Genomic DNA, 15,443 nt, shown 5'->3' on the forward strand with positions numbered 1-15,443 from the left:
CCACTGCTTAAGCCAGTACACGTCCGGGCCCGTCTGAAGTTTGCTAGAGAGCATTTGGATGATCCAGAGGAGTTTTGGGAGAATGTCCTATGGTCTGATGAAACCAAACTGTAACTGTTTGGTAGAAACACAACTTGTCGTGTTTGGAGGAAAAAGAATACTGAGTTGCATCCATCAAACACCATACCTACTGTAAAGCATGGTGGTGGAAACATCATGCTTTGGGGCTGTTTCTCTGCAAAGGGGCCAGGACGACTGATCCGGGTACATGAAAGAATGAATGGGGCCATGTATCGTGAGATTTTGAGTGCAAACCTCCTTCCATCAGCAAGGGCATTGAAGATGAAACGTGGCTGGGTCTTTCAACATGACAATGATCCAAAGCACACCGCCAGGGCAACGAAGGAGTGGCTTCGTAAGAAGCATTTCAAGGTCCTGGAGTGGCCTAGCCAGTCTCCAGATCTCAACCCTATAGAAAACCTTTGGAGGGAGTTGAAAGTCCGTGTTGCCAAGTGAAAAGCCAAAAACATCACTGCTCTAGAGGAGATCTGCATGGAGGAATGGGCCAACATACCAACAACAGTGTGTGGCAACCTTGTGAAGACTTACAGAAAACGTTTGACCTCTGTCATTGCCAACAAAGGATATATTACAAAGTATTGAGATGAAATTTTGTTTCTGACCAAATACTTATTTTCCACCATAATATGCAAATAAAATGTTAAAAAAACAGACAATGTGATTTTCTGGATTTTTTTTTCTCAGTTTGTCTCCCATAGTTGAGGTCTACCTATGATGTAAATTACAGACGCCTCTCATCTTTTTAAGTGGTGGAACTTGCACTATTGCTGACTGACTAAATACTTTTTTGCCCCACTGTATATAGACAGACAGTTTATATGTTTTTACGATTATTTGAGCCCATGGATCCATTGTATGTCCGTTTGTCGGTTTTACAAGCCTGCGAGAAAATCTCGCAGTACGGATGCCATACGGATTACATACGGAGGATGCCATGCGCAAAATACGCTGACACACCCTGCCTACGGATGAGATACGGATAACTATTTTGGGGACTTTTCTGCGTATTACGGCCGTAAATAACGGACCATATTTTTATATGCTGAGTGTGAGGCCGGCCTAAGACACTAGAAACACCAGACAAAGTGATGTTTAAAATTTCACTAAATGAAAAACATTAACAAAATAGAAGTGAAAATGTAATTGAAAGCACTTAATATAAATGCATTGTGACCGTATTTTCAATTTTTATTTCATAAATCATTAATACAAGTGAAAATAAGCAATTTTTTATATATTTGATCAGAGAAATCTTCTTCTTTCTCTGCCAGAATTGATCAGTCACTATCAAAATTCTCAGTTCTGAGGTAAAATCTGTATTCAGTGAAGACAGACTTTCCCTTTACTGAGATAGGAGATGGCAGCTGCTACTGATAAGTTCCCATCACTGATTGACTGCAGTGCTCAACAATCGCTTGGGAGACTAGACAACATTGCTAGAATAGTGGCAGTGCGGGAAGTATCTGTTATTTCTATTTTACACTGGGTAACATAATATTTAAGAAGAGGGTGTTCAAGTAGTGGAAAACCATTTTAGTTCTCGCTTGAAGATGAATTTACTATATTTGGAAGAGGTGATAAATATGCTTTTGTCTCGATGTAAATAACATATTGTCGGCATGTAAAATGTATTCATTAATACAATAAATCCAGAAACCAGAATGTACATTGAATCAGAAATTTAATTATGATATTACAAACGTGACTGCAGAATTATCACAGTGTATTATCTATTTAGATAGGTATGTGAGTAAATATTTAGCTATGTATGCAAACAAAATAACAGAATAATTTTTCAAAGTATTTAAAACTGCAATGTGAAACTTTATCTTTCATCTCCTTGTCTGGCCCTAAGCAGACAATGGTTGCCTTGATAAGTGCATTACAATGCTTCTTAGTAGATAGAGAATGTAACTGAAGACCAGCGAATGCCTAGCAGGCAAAATAGAAGCCAGCCGCTATGCACCAAATTCTTAAGGAGTTCAGTTTCCGCTTCGGCTCAGCTTTCCAGCTCAGTTAATACACCTAAAGAAAATAAACTGTAATCTTAGAAGACCTTGAATACCAGCTGAATTACCCAGCGCTTGCAATTCAAACATATATATGTTCACTTCAACATGCTCAGTAATGGAACTTTGCCATAAATATGTTCTGCATTACGAAGAATACAATACGTAATAATTTAAGCTTTTGATTGCATTCCTTACCTCTTACCATAGCCTTAAAATTTGAAGTTAAATTGTCATTATATGCTTTTTTAACATGAGTCTACGTTTTAGCATTAAGTACTATAATCCTGTCAGGCTGGTCATTTAAATATTACATGTAATAGTGTCCAGTGCTGATAATAAAAGAAAGACATTCAGATGTTTTTTTTTTTACACTGTGCATGCAAAGCATCTTATCTTGACCCAAAGTTAACTTTCATTGTTTCAATTCAAACATTGCCAGCATTTATTGAACATCCCAACCCTTGAGGTTTTCCTCCTTCCTTCCTTTCTTTATATTCCAGTTCATGCTCCTTTCTTCCCTGTTGAACAAAAGGTCTTCTCACCCCTTCCATTCTATAGGTGTGCCTGCAATTTATAAACAATTTATTATTCACACAATAGTGTTATCTGCCAATGCTATAAAATACTAAAAATGCATAAATAGAAATAGAAATAAATTAATATTTGTAACTGCTTCTTCTCATCTACAAATAATATCCTGAAATGACATTCTTTGCCCCTTAATTTGATTATTTTATCTATTAAAAGGCTGGATAAAAAAAGAAAAATCTATCTTACACCCCCTTCTCATGGCCACTTAAAAAGTACGTATGTGTCAGACAGTCCATTTTTACTTTTTGTGTGGGTTTCTGTTGACTATCCTTGTGTACATATGTACCATCTGTGTGCCATCAATGTGCCATCTGAACAAAAAGCTTTAGAGAAAATACTGATTTTTACGGGTTAAATAATATATAGATAGACATAATTCAGATATATAAAAATATAAAAATATTTGCGCTAAATTTTCAGTAAAAGCATAAATATAGACATAGCACCGTATTAACCTTACACAGGTAGTAACATAGGTGCAAGGATGTAATACCTCAATCCTGTAGACTGTATATGAATGCTTTCTCCTGTGTCCTGGAAGGTCCTTCAGATGGCGTCCATTCAATTTCTGTGTCTCAATTCAGACAGATGCCGGACGGCAATGAGTAGTAAGGTTGTAAAAAACAAAAGAACGATAGTCCGGGTGGTGCCGTCCCGCCCGGTGACAGGCGTACCTCCCGGAGAAAAAAATAAATCTGCCATGCACTGACAGAAGAGGCTCTATCCTAAGATAGAGCCGGCAAGGTGCAGCCTAGCTGCAGGATCTTGCGTGACATCACTGAGATGTGAGAGGTCACGTGACCGGCTACAGGGCGCACACCAAACCACATTGGTCCTTTGTGTTTCGGAATCTCTGATTCCTTCTTCAGGGATGGTACGATGTGCGTTATGTGTGCCTTATATAAGATGCCAGATCTCTTGCTATTACCTCATTGGTTAAAAGCAAACAGTTCTACTTCATTATTTAACCCATGTGGTGCCAGAATGTTCATTTCAAAAATACATTTGGTTTCCGCCCGGGACATTTGATGAATGAAATTGCCACCATGTCCATCTTTTTTAACTATTTTAAGTCCAGTGACCCTAATGTTGTTCAGTGAGCCCTCGTGGTGTTTGGCAAAATGCATAGATAAAGGGTGTCCCATGAACTTATTGCTGATGTTCCATAAATGTTCTCCAATTCTAACGTGCATTGGGCGTATAGTTTGGCCTATATATAGTTTTCCACATGGACAGGTCAGGCCATGTATTATTATGCCTTTAGTAGAACATGTAATAAAATCTTTGATGTTCATAACCGCTGATTTATTAGAAATTGAAGTCTGTTTTTTAGTGCTCAGTTTCTTGCATGGCACACATTTCTTACACAGAAAAAAACTGTTAGGACGTTGGGATAAAACGAAATTAGACGTCTTCCAACATCTGCCACTAGTGGGGGCTATTATATTGCCCAAGTTGTTAGCTTTTTTATAGACAAATCTTGGACGTGTAGATAAAAATTCTCCAATTACTTTATCCTCCCTCAGGATGTTCCAGTGTTGGCTGACAATCTTGTTTAGGAGTTTGCTGTTGGAGTTATATTGTGTTATGATTGGAATTTCTCCAATTCCGGAGCTTCGCCATGACACTTCCTGATGCCCTGGTGCTTTGGCAATCTGAGTAATTCGGAGTAATGATGCTTGGGGTGGATGTCACCTGTGAAGTGTTCAGAAACACAGCTGACATCAAGCTCTGGTGTTAGTAATGGAAATATGTCTATCAAACACCCTTATTACTAACCCAGCAATAAAAATAAAACACACATAAAAATGCTGTACTAAAATAAACATTCCCCAACACTTTCCCTGGTTCACCACTTTATTTAAAGAGGAAATAATTCCCGCGCAGATCCGACATAGTCCACTGAATCTGACATAGTCCAGCGCCTCCAACAAAGTCCAGCAAATTTGCCGTACAAAGCCTATAGGACATTGTTCTATCTCTCCATAGGCTTTGCAAGCAGCCATTTACGGATCATGCAGCATTGTTCAAGACCCAAGGTATCTGAAGAGCAGTGATGTCAATAATGTTACCGCTCTTCAAACATTCCGGGTCATGCTGCACCGTGCAAAAACCAGCATATCTGAAGAGTGGTGGCTTCAGTAAAGTTACCGCTCTTCAGATGTCCCGGGTCATGCTGTGTTGTGCATGACCTGGCGACTGTGCAGAGCGATAACATACACTTCTGAGTCAGCTTGTCACACATAGCGCTGTGTGATTCATAAGTAGTTGTTTTCAAAGCCTAAGAATGAGGCTCCATAGGCTTTGTGCAGTGGATTGGCTTGACTACGTCAGATTCAAAGGACTACATCAGACCTGCGTGGGATTTTTAAAAAATATCTTGGAGAATGAGGGAAAGTGTGTTGGAGTGTTAATTTCAATTAAGTATTATTTTGGGCTGTTTCCTTTTTATCACTGGGTTACTAGCACCAGGGCTTGATGTCAGCTGTGTTGTAAACACTTCACAGCTGACATCAACCCCTAGCACTTACACCCTGATTGCCAAAGCACCAACGCAGCGGAAAGAGGCAAGACGAAGCACCAGAATTGGAGCATTTCATTTCATGCTTCACTTCTGGGGCGGCTGTTATGGGTTCGCCACATCATTTTTTTAGTTTATTTAATTATTTATTAGGTTAATAGAAAGTTGTACAATAAGCTACATATGCACGACATGTCTGACGGATATCTATCTATTTAATCTACCTAGCTACAGTATCTATCCATTTACCTATTTATATACAATGCCTACAAGTTGTATTCAACCCCCTGCAGATTTAGCAGGTTTAATAAGATGCAAATAAGTTAGAGCCTTCAAACTTCAAACAAGAGCAGGATTAACAGATGCATAAATCTTACAAACCAAAAAGTTTTGTTGCTCAGTTAAATTTTTATAAATTTTAAACATAAAAGTGTGGGTCCACCCCTAGGTCCACCCCTAGGTTTAATATTTTGTAACATAACCTTTGTTTGCAATTACAGCTAATAATCGTCTTTTATAAGAGCTGATCAGGCCGGCACAGGTTTCTGGAGTTATCTTGGCCCACTCCTCCATGCAGATCTTCTCCAAGTTATCTAGGTTCTTTGGGTGTCTCATGTGGACTTTAATCTTGAGCTCCTTCCACAAGTTTTCAATTGGGTTAAGGTCAGGAGACTGACTAGGCCACTACAACACCTTGATTTTTTGCCTCTTGAACCAGGCCTTGGTTTTCTTGGCTGTGTGCTTTGGGTCGTTGTCTTGTTGGAAGATGAAATGACGACCCATCTTAAGATCCTTGATGGAGGAGCGGAGGTTCTTGGCCAAAATCTCCAGGTCGGCCGTGCTATCCATCTTCCCATGGATGCGGACCAGATGGTCAGGCCCCTTGGCTGAGAAACAGCCCCACAGCATGATGCTGCCATCACCATGCTTGACTGTAGGGATGGTATTCTTGGGGTCGTATGCAGTGCCATCCAGTCTCCAAATGTCACGTGTGTGGTTGGTACCAAAGATCTCGATCTTGGTCTCATCAGACCAGAGAACCTTGAACAAGTAAGTCTCAGAGTCCTCCAAGTGATCATGGGCAAACTGTAGACGAGCCTTGACATGATGCTTTGAAAGTAAAGGTACCTTACGGGCTCGTCTGGAACGGAGACCATTGCGGTGGAGTACGTTACTTGTGGTATTGATTGAAACCAATGTCCCCACTGCCATGAGATCTTCCCGGAGCTCCTTCCTTGTTGTCCTTGGGTTAGCCTTGACTCTTCGGACAAGACTGGCCTCGGCACGGGAGGAAACTTTCAAAGGCTGTCCAGGCCGTGGAATGCTAACAGTAGTTCCATAAGCCTTCCACTTCCGGATGATGCTCCCAACAGTGGAGACTAGGTTTGAGCGAAACGGGTCGAAATTGTTCAAAAGTCGCCGACTTTTGGCAAGGTCGGGTTTCATGAAACCCGACCCGACCCCAGTGGGGGGTCGGCCATGAAGTCGGCGATCTTTTGAATCTGGAATCGGAATTCCGATCCCGATTCCCGATATGTTTAAGATATCGGGAATTGGTATCGGAATTCAGATTAAAGTGTAAAATATAGAATTAAAATAAAAAATATTGCAATACTTACCCTCTGACGCGCCCTGGTACTAACCGGCAGCCTTCCTCCTTCGAATCCGCGCTTCTAGGACCTTGCCGTGACGTCGCGGTGACGTCGCGGCTTGTGATTGGCCGCGCGGCCGCCCATGTGACCGCTCGCGCGGCCAATCACAAGCCGCGACGTCACCCGCGACGTCACCGAAGGTCCTGGAAGGGCTGATTCTTAGGAAGGAAGGCTGTCGGAAGGAAGCAGGGCGCTTCCGAGGGTGAGTATATACCTAATAGGAATATACTCACCCTCGGAAGCGCCCTGCTTCCTTCCGACAGCCTTCCTTCCTAAGAATCAGCCCTTCCAGGACCTTCGGTGACGTCGCGGGTGACGTCGCGGCTTGTGATTGGCCGCGCGAGCGGTCACATGGGCGGCCGCGCGGCCAATCACAAGCCGCGACGTCACCCGCGACGTCACCGAAGGTCCTGGAAGGCTGATTCTAAGGAAGGAAGGTTCCCGGTTAGTACCAGGGCGCGTCAGAGGGTAAGTATTAGGATATTTTTTATTTTAATTCTATATTTTACACTTAAATATGGATCCCAGGGCCTGAAGGAGAGTTTCCGCTCCTTCAGACCCTGGGAACCATGGAAACCCAATGCACTGCATTGGGTTTCGAGTTTCGGCCGACCCCGACCCCGACTTTTTTATAGGATCGGCCGATTTCACTCGACCCGACTTTTCCAAAAGTCGGGTTTCGTGAAACCCGACCCGATCCTATAAAAGTGAAGGTCGCTCAACCCTAGTGGAGACAGGTAGGCCCAACTCCTTGGAAAGGGTTTTGTACCCCTTGCCAGCCTTGTGACCCTCCACGATCTTGTCTCTGATGGCCTTGGAATGCTCCTTTGTCTTCCCCATGTTGATCATGTATGAGTGCTGTTCACAAGTTTGGGGAGGGTCTTACATAGTCAGAAAAGGCTGGAAAAAGAGATAATTAAGCCAAACATGTGAAGCTCATTGTTCTTTGTGCCTGAACTACTTCTTAATACTTTAGGGGAACCAAACAGAATTCTGGTGGGTTGAGGGGTTGAATAATAAATGACCCTCTGAAAAGACTTTTCACAATTAAAAAAACAAACAAACAAAAAAAAAGAAATAACATTCTTGCATTTCACACTTCCAGGCTGATCTACAGTCCAAATGTCACAATGCCAAGTTAATTCCAAATGTGTAAACCTGCTAAATCTGCAGGGGGTTGAATACTACTTGTAGGCACTGTAACTAGCAAAAATGTATGGAAGCAGCGCACCATAATCCATGAAAAAAGAAAATTTAATACCCATGTAGCGACATTTTGGCTCCAAATGTGAGCCTTCCTCAAGCAGTATACAAGTGCATGTGTCAAGTATTTAAGATGTACATATTAGCAATAGTATTCAACAACAATTATAATATAAAGAGCATATTACAATGTCAAATCATGATATAAATGAATAATGATATAAATACATGATGGTACCAGTGATATAAAGTGCATTAAAATAGTGCATACACAAGTAGTAACATACAAAAATAGATAGTATTTCAATTGATCATTAAGAAGCAGCTGTATATAGTTACTATATAAAAGGACTCACCCTACTCTTATTAGCACTATATCGGCATTCTATTGTGTCAAATGCGTATTTCAGGAAGTAAGAAAATAAATAGAAAATAATTCAGGAAAAAGCCTCATACCGCGAATGTGCAATCGTGATCTGAAGCATCCAGCTCCATCTTCGAACAGGAAGAGGTGTCATGAGCGCATGCGCTGCAGTGTGATGTACACTCTGCACCCCATCATGACTGAAAAAAAAAGAGAAGTGTAGTAATTTTTGCTAATTTATTAAAAAGGAAAAACTGAAATATCACATGGTCATATGTATTCAGACACTTTGCTCTGTATTGAGTAGAAGCACCTTTTGAGCTCGTACAGCCATGAGTCTTCTTGGGAATAATGCAACAAGTTTTTCACATCTGGATTTGGGGAGCCTCTTCCATTCTTCCATGCTGTCACGATACTAGTGGATACAACTGGATACCAGTGGCTAGGTCAAAGAGACTGCAGACACAATGGTTTGAACAAGCAATATTGTATTTGTGATCTGAATGCAATATAGCATATAAGTCCAGATAAATGTTCAGTCAATCTGATAAACGGTAATAGCAGAGCTGATACTCTGCGACACAGAATGCAAAGTCACTGAGCAATGAGTGCACAAGACACAGTCTCTTGCAGAGCAGAGGAACACACTAGCTGGCTGGAGTTCTTACTTCACCGCAGGTGTGGTCAGGCAGAGGTTTCTGAAGTCAGGTGTTCAGCAATCATTCAGTCTGCAGGCAGGGATCCAGACGTGCAGGTTGGCAGAGGACTCCGCCATTAGGAGGGGACCAACAGGGATAGTAAGTCCAGGCTTGGGACTGCAGAGGAACAAGGTCCAAAACATAATACACAAGCAATGAAACAGAACGGGTGCTGGCTTTATATACAGCTTTGGCAGGAAGCATGATGGCCGACGTGAAACATCAGGATCCATGTTAACTAAGGGCAAGTCAAAGGGCAAGATAAACAGATTCCAGGACTACATACTAACGCATGCAGATCCTTTCTAGTTCCATCAGGTTGGATGGAGAACTTTGGTGGACAGCCATTTTCAGGTCTCACCAGAGATGCTCAATTGGGTTTAGGTCAGGGCTCTCACTGGGCCAGTCAAGAATGGTCACAGAGTTGTTCTGAAGCCACTTCTTTGCTATTTTAGCTGTGTGCTTAGGGTCATTGTCTTGTTGGAAGGTGAACATTCGGCCAAGTCTGAGGTCCAGAGCACTCTGGAAGAGATTTTCATCCAGAATATCCCTGTACTTGGCCACATTCATGTTTCCTTCAATGACAACCAGTCATCCTGTCCCTGCAGCTGAAAAACACCCCATTAGCATGATCTGCCACCACCATGTTTCACTGTTGGGATTAAATTGGGCAGGTGATGAGCAGTGTCTGGTTTACTCTACACATACCGCTTAGAATTATCACCAAAAATGTCTATCTTTGTCTCATCACAGCAGAGAAACTTATTTCTCATAGTCTGGGAGTCCTTCATGTGTTTTTTAGCAAACTCTATGCAGGCTTTCATATGCCTTGCACTGAGGAGAGGCTTTCGTTGGGCCACTCTGCCATAAAGGCCTGACTGGTGGAGGGCTGCATTGATAGTTGACTTTCTGGAACTTTCTCCCATCTCCCTACTGTATCTCTGGACCTCAGCCACAGTGATCTTGGGGTTCTCCTTTACCTCTCTCACCAAGGCTCTTCTTCCATGATTGCTTAGTTTGGCTGGACGGCCAGGTCTAGGAAGACATCTGGTGGTCCAAAACTTCTTACATTTAAGGATTATGGAGGCCACTCTTCTCTTTGGATCCTTGAGTAGTGCATAAATTCTGTTGTAACCTTGGCAAGATCTGTGTCTTGCCCCAATTCTGTCTCTGAGCTCCTTGGCCAGTTCCTTTGGCCTCATAATTCTCATTTGGTCTGACATGCATTGTGAGCTGTGAGGTCTTATATAGACAGGTGTGTGCCTTTCTAAATCAAGTCCTATCAGTTTAATTAAATACAGCTGGACTCCAATGAAGGAGAAGAACCATCTCAAGGAGGATCACAAGGAAATGGACAGCATGTGACTTAAATATGAGTGTCTGAGCAAAGGGTCTGAATACTTACGACCATGTGATATTTCAGTTTTTCTTTTTTATTAAATTTGCAAAAACTTCTACATTTCTGGTTTTTTCAGTCAAGATGAGGTGCAGAGTGTACATTAATGAGAAAAAAAGGAACTTTTCAGGATTTAACAAATGGCTACAATGAAACAAAGAGTGTCTGAATACTTTCCGTACCCACTGTATATACACTATACTGCAATATGCATGTCGCACTATGCACTTTATTTCACTTACCCCCTTCATATTTGGATATAATCTCATTTTACTACACATCCCTTTCTGCATATCACTCATATAATGTCATCGCTAAAATATATTTGTATTTTTGCATCACAATATCATTACAGATGAATTTTCTTTAATTGTACACAATTTTAGCATACATATGTTTTGGATACATTTTTTATATATATTCTTATATATAAATTAATATAGTCTAAAAAAAGAAGGGCAAAAACGTCTATTCCTGAAATCCACAAACACAACCTCAATGTAAGTATAGAGGCATAATGATACATTGCAAAAGGTATTGAAGATTAAAAAATTGAATTTTTATTGACATCAAGCAAAAATTTGTATAATATGATAGAATTAAGTGAAATCAAGCCTCTGAAACATACGAAGAGTGCGGAGCATCAGGAATAGCTGCACAAAGGATATTGCAGAATGAAAAAAAGGACTTCCCATATAGAAAGATTTTTTGAGACATGGAAAACAGTTCCAATTCATAGATATCATATAAAGTGCTTAGTGCCTTTATGCAAATGTTGACATTTGTAATGGACTGTGCATGGGCTTAGCCTAATCTCAAATAAAAAGTGGCAAGTGCAAAATGAAGTTTAGCATACAGCTCATAATTAGGGTTGAGCGACTTTTAGCTTTTTAGGGTCGAGTCGGGTTTCGCGAAGCCCGACTATCTCAAAAGTCGAGTCGAGTGGAATCGGCCGATTATCGCGAAAAGTTGGGGATCGACCGAAACACGAAACCCAATGCAAGTCAATGGGGGAGCATAGTCAGCAGTGAGTGGAGGCCAGGAAAACATGTACAGTGCCCATTTTAATGGCAAAAACATACACTCTTGTTACTGTAGCTTGTCAATCTTAATTTACCTTATAATAATAGTAAGGCATTGGAAATTGGGGGTCATTTGGCTAAAGTTATGGGGGGTAGGGCTGGTTCAAGTATTTAGTGGGCCCAGGAAATCTGGACCACGTCACGGCAGTGGAGCAGGGAGAGGTAAGTATTTCAACTTTGCAAGTGCTGTGATCCTGAGCAAGCAGGGGGGGCCCACTCGTTGGCATTGGCACTGGCACAGGGCCCCTCAAAGTACGGCGGTGTGTTTGCACAGCGGGGGCGCCTCCCACCGGCAGCGACACTTTTGCGTACTATGAAGGGCCCTGTGCCAGTGACGTCGCCAACGAGTATTCCTCCCCCCACCTGATGAAGGAACCTGCACTTTCATCTGCACCTTCCTCTTTGTCCCCGTGTAGGGTGGTATGGTATGCGGGAAGGGGAACCTGACTTTCAGCAGGGTCACAATCTTGCTGTGTAGCGTACACGGGGAGTGTTGCGTTATGGGTCAATGTACCAGCAGACTCATCTATCACTGGCTGGGCAATGGGCAGGATGAGGAGGAAACACAGATATAGGCCCAAAGAATAAAGTGGGCTAAATGCAGTTCAAAATTGGTAACAGGACTAACCAGGGGGCATTGCTTTGTTCAGTGGAGTACAACTGTAATGAGAGGCTGACACAGTGAGTAGGCCCAAATCAGTAAGTAGGCTAAATGCAGTTCAAAATTGGTAACTGAAGTAAACAGGCGGCACTGGTTTGTTCAGTGGAGGAGAACATCAAGGAGCAGCAGACACCGATAGTAGGCCCCAACCCAACTAGTAGGCCAAATGCAGTCTAACATTAACAACTACTTAACGAGAGCCTGAAAATGGAATTTCAGGACAGGTATCCAGGAGAACAGCAAGGAGCGGCAGACACTGTTAGTAGGCCCCAACCCAACTAGTAGGCCAAATGCATTTGTTCCATTTAACAACTATTTAACAAGAGCCTGAAGATAGAAGCTCAGGAAAGGCAACCAGGAGAACACCTTGGAGCGGCAGACACTGTTAGTAGGCCCCAACCAAACTAGTAGCCCCACTGCAGTTTTAAAGTTCCGATAGGCTGAAAACCTGATAATTGCAGGTCATTTATTTAAAGAGGACAGCTGTATTGAGTGGCGCAGCCAGACACTGCAAGTAGGCCTTACACCACAAAGTTGGCTCGATGCAGGTTTAAAAAAGGTTACATGGGTACACGGTCTTCATTGGTGTGCTCAGTGGAGGACAATTGGAAGGAGGGACCGCAGAAAGACTTAGTAGGCCTAAAAGAACAAAATAGGCTCTATGCAGCTTCGATTATGTGGCAACCTGGAGAACACCTTGGAGTGGGAGACACCGTCTCTACAACACAGACCCAACTTGTTGGCCTAATGCAGTGTTGTTTCAAAAACTACTTAACGAGAGCTAGAAGATAGAAGCTATGGAGAGGCAACCTGGAGAACACCATGGAGAGGCAACCTGGAGAACACCTTGGAGCGGCAGACACCGTCTCTACAAACCAGACCCAACTTGTAGGCCTAATGCAGTGTTGTTTCAACAACTACTTAACAAGAGCATGAAGATTGAAGCTATGGAGAGGCAACCTGGAGAACACCTTGGAGCGGGAGACACCGTCTCTACAACCCAGACACAACTTGTAGGCCTAATGCAGTGTTGTTTCAACAGCTACTTAACGAGAGCTAGAAGGTATAAGCTATGGAGAGGCTACCTGGAGAACACCATGGAGAGGCAACCTGGAGAATATCTTGGAGCGGCAGACACCGTCTCTACAACCCAGACCTAACTTGTAGGGCTAATGCAGTGTTGTTTCAACAACAACTTAACAAGAGCATGAAGATTGAAGCTATGGAGAGGCAACCTGGAGAACACCTTGCAGCGGGAGACACCGTCTCTACAACCCAGACCCAACTTGTAGGCCTAATGCAGTGTTGTTTCAACAACTACTTAACAAGAGCATGAAGATTGAAGCTATGGAGAGGCAACCTGGAGAACACCTTAGAGCGGGAGACACCGTCTCTACAACCCAGACCCAACTTGTAGGCCTAATGCAGTGTTGTTTCAACAGCTACTTAACGAGAGCTAGAAGGTATAAGCTATGGAGAGGCAACCTGGAGAACACCTTGGAGCGGCAGACACTGTCTCTACAACCCAGACCTAACTTGTAGGCCTAATGCAGTGTTGTTTCAACAACTACTTAACAAGAGCATGAAGATTGAAGCTATGGAGAGGCAACCTGGAGAACAGCATGGAGCAGCAGACATCGTCTCTACAACCCAGACCCAACTTGTAGGCCTAATGCAGTGTTGTTTCAACAACTACTTAACAAGAGCTTCAAGATAGAAGCGAAGGAGTGGCAACAGAGAGAACACCTTGGAGCGGAAGACTCAGTATGTAGACCACAACGAAACTTGTGGCCCCAATGCAGTTTTATAATTCTGACAAGCTGAAAATCCGCCATTTTTTTTTTAGAGGAGGACAGCTGTATTAAGTGGCGCAGACAGACACTGCTAGTAGGCCTTACACCACAAAGTAGGCTCACTGCAGGCTGACAAAAAGTTACATGGGTACACGGTCGGCATTGGTGTGCTCAGTGGAGGACAAATGGAAGGAGGGACCGCAGACAGACTTAGTAGGCCTAAAATCAAAGAAATTAGCCTCAAAGCAGTTTCAATTATCTTGCAGGGGTACACAGGCAGAATTGGTGTGTTCAGCGGAGGACAATTGGAAGGAGGGACCACAGACAGACTTAGTAGGCCTAAAATTAAAAAAATTAGGCTCAAGGCAGTTTCAATTATCTTGTAGGGGTACACAGGCAGCATTGTTGTGTTCAGCGGAGGACAATTGGAAGGAGGGACCGCAGACAGACTTAATAGGCCTAAAATAAAAAAAATTAGGCTCAAGGCAGTTTCAATTATCTTGTAGGGGTACACAGGCAGCATTGGTGTGGTCAGCGGAGGACGATTGGAAGGAGTGTCTGACACAGATAGTACTCCCAAAAAATATATAGATGTTAATGTCTCGCAAAACAACAAAACCAAAAAACAAAAGGGTGGCATACTTAGGTACAGGGGTGGGCTCCTCTGCTGAGTTTCAAACATAGTAATTTGGCGCTAAGTATTTACTGGTGTCAATATAGGACACTGACACTGACTATTTTAACTAGCATCATACATGTCAACAAATTGGTATTGTCAGTGCCAGGCATTCAAGGATGTCAGCGCATAGACTAAACATTGGTGGAGCTGTGAGAGATAATTTTGCAAGTGGTAGAGCACTGTTTGAGCTGGGGGATCTCTCTTGTGGCCAGGGGTACAGGCCCAGGGCCCCTCATGTTACAGCGGTGTGTCTGACGTTGGGTGCGCACCACCACCGCCAGAGACGGTGCTGGGAATGCCTGAATCAAACGGTCTACAAGAGTTGCTTGTTTGGTTGCTAATATTTGTTCGAGGTTCTCATGTGGCATAATATTTTGCAATTTGCCTTTATAGCAAGGATCAAGGAGGCAGGCCAACCAGTAATCGTCATCGGTCATCATTTTAATAATGCGTGGGTCCCTTTTGAGAATACGTAAGGCATAATCCGCCATGAGGGCCAAAGTTCCAGTTGTCAAATCTGCGGTTGTGCTGGGTTGAGGGGCAGTTTCAGGCAAATCTACGTCACTTGTCTCCCTAAAAAAACCTGAACCCGGCCTTGCAACGCCACCAGTTGCTATTGGCCCCGGAGAAGCTTCCTCATACAAAAAATACTCATCCCCATCATCCCCCTCGTCCTCCTCCTCTTCGCCCGCTACCTCATCCTGTAGACT

The sequence above is a fragment of the Ranitomeya imitator genome, chromosome 1, assembly GCF_032444005.1.
Source record: "Ranitomeya imitator isolate aRanImi1 chromosome 1, aRanImi1.pri, whole genome shotgun sequence".
Classification (NCBI taxonomy): domain Eukaryota; kingdom Metazoa; phylum Chordata; class Amphibia; order Anura; family Dendrobatidae; genus Ranitomeya; species Ranitomeya imitator.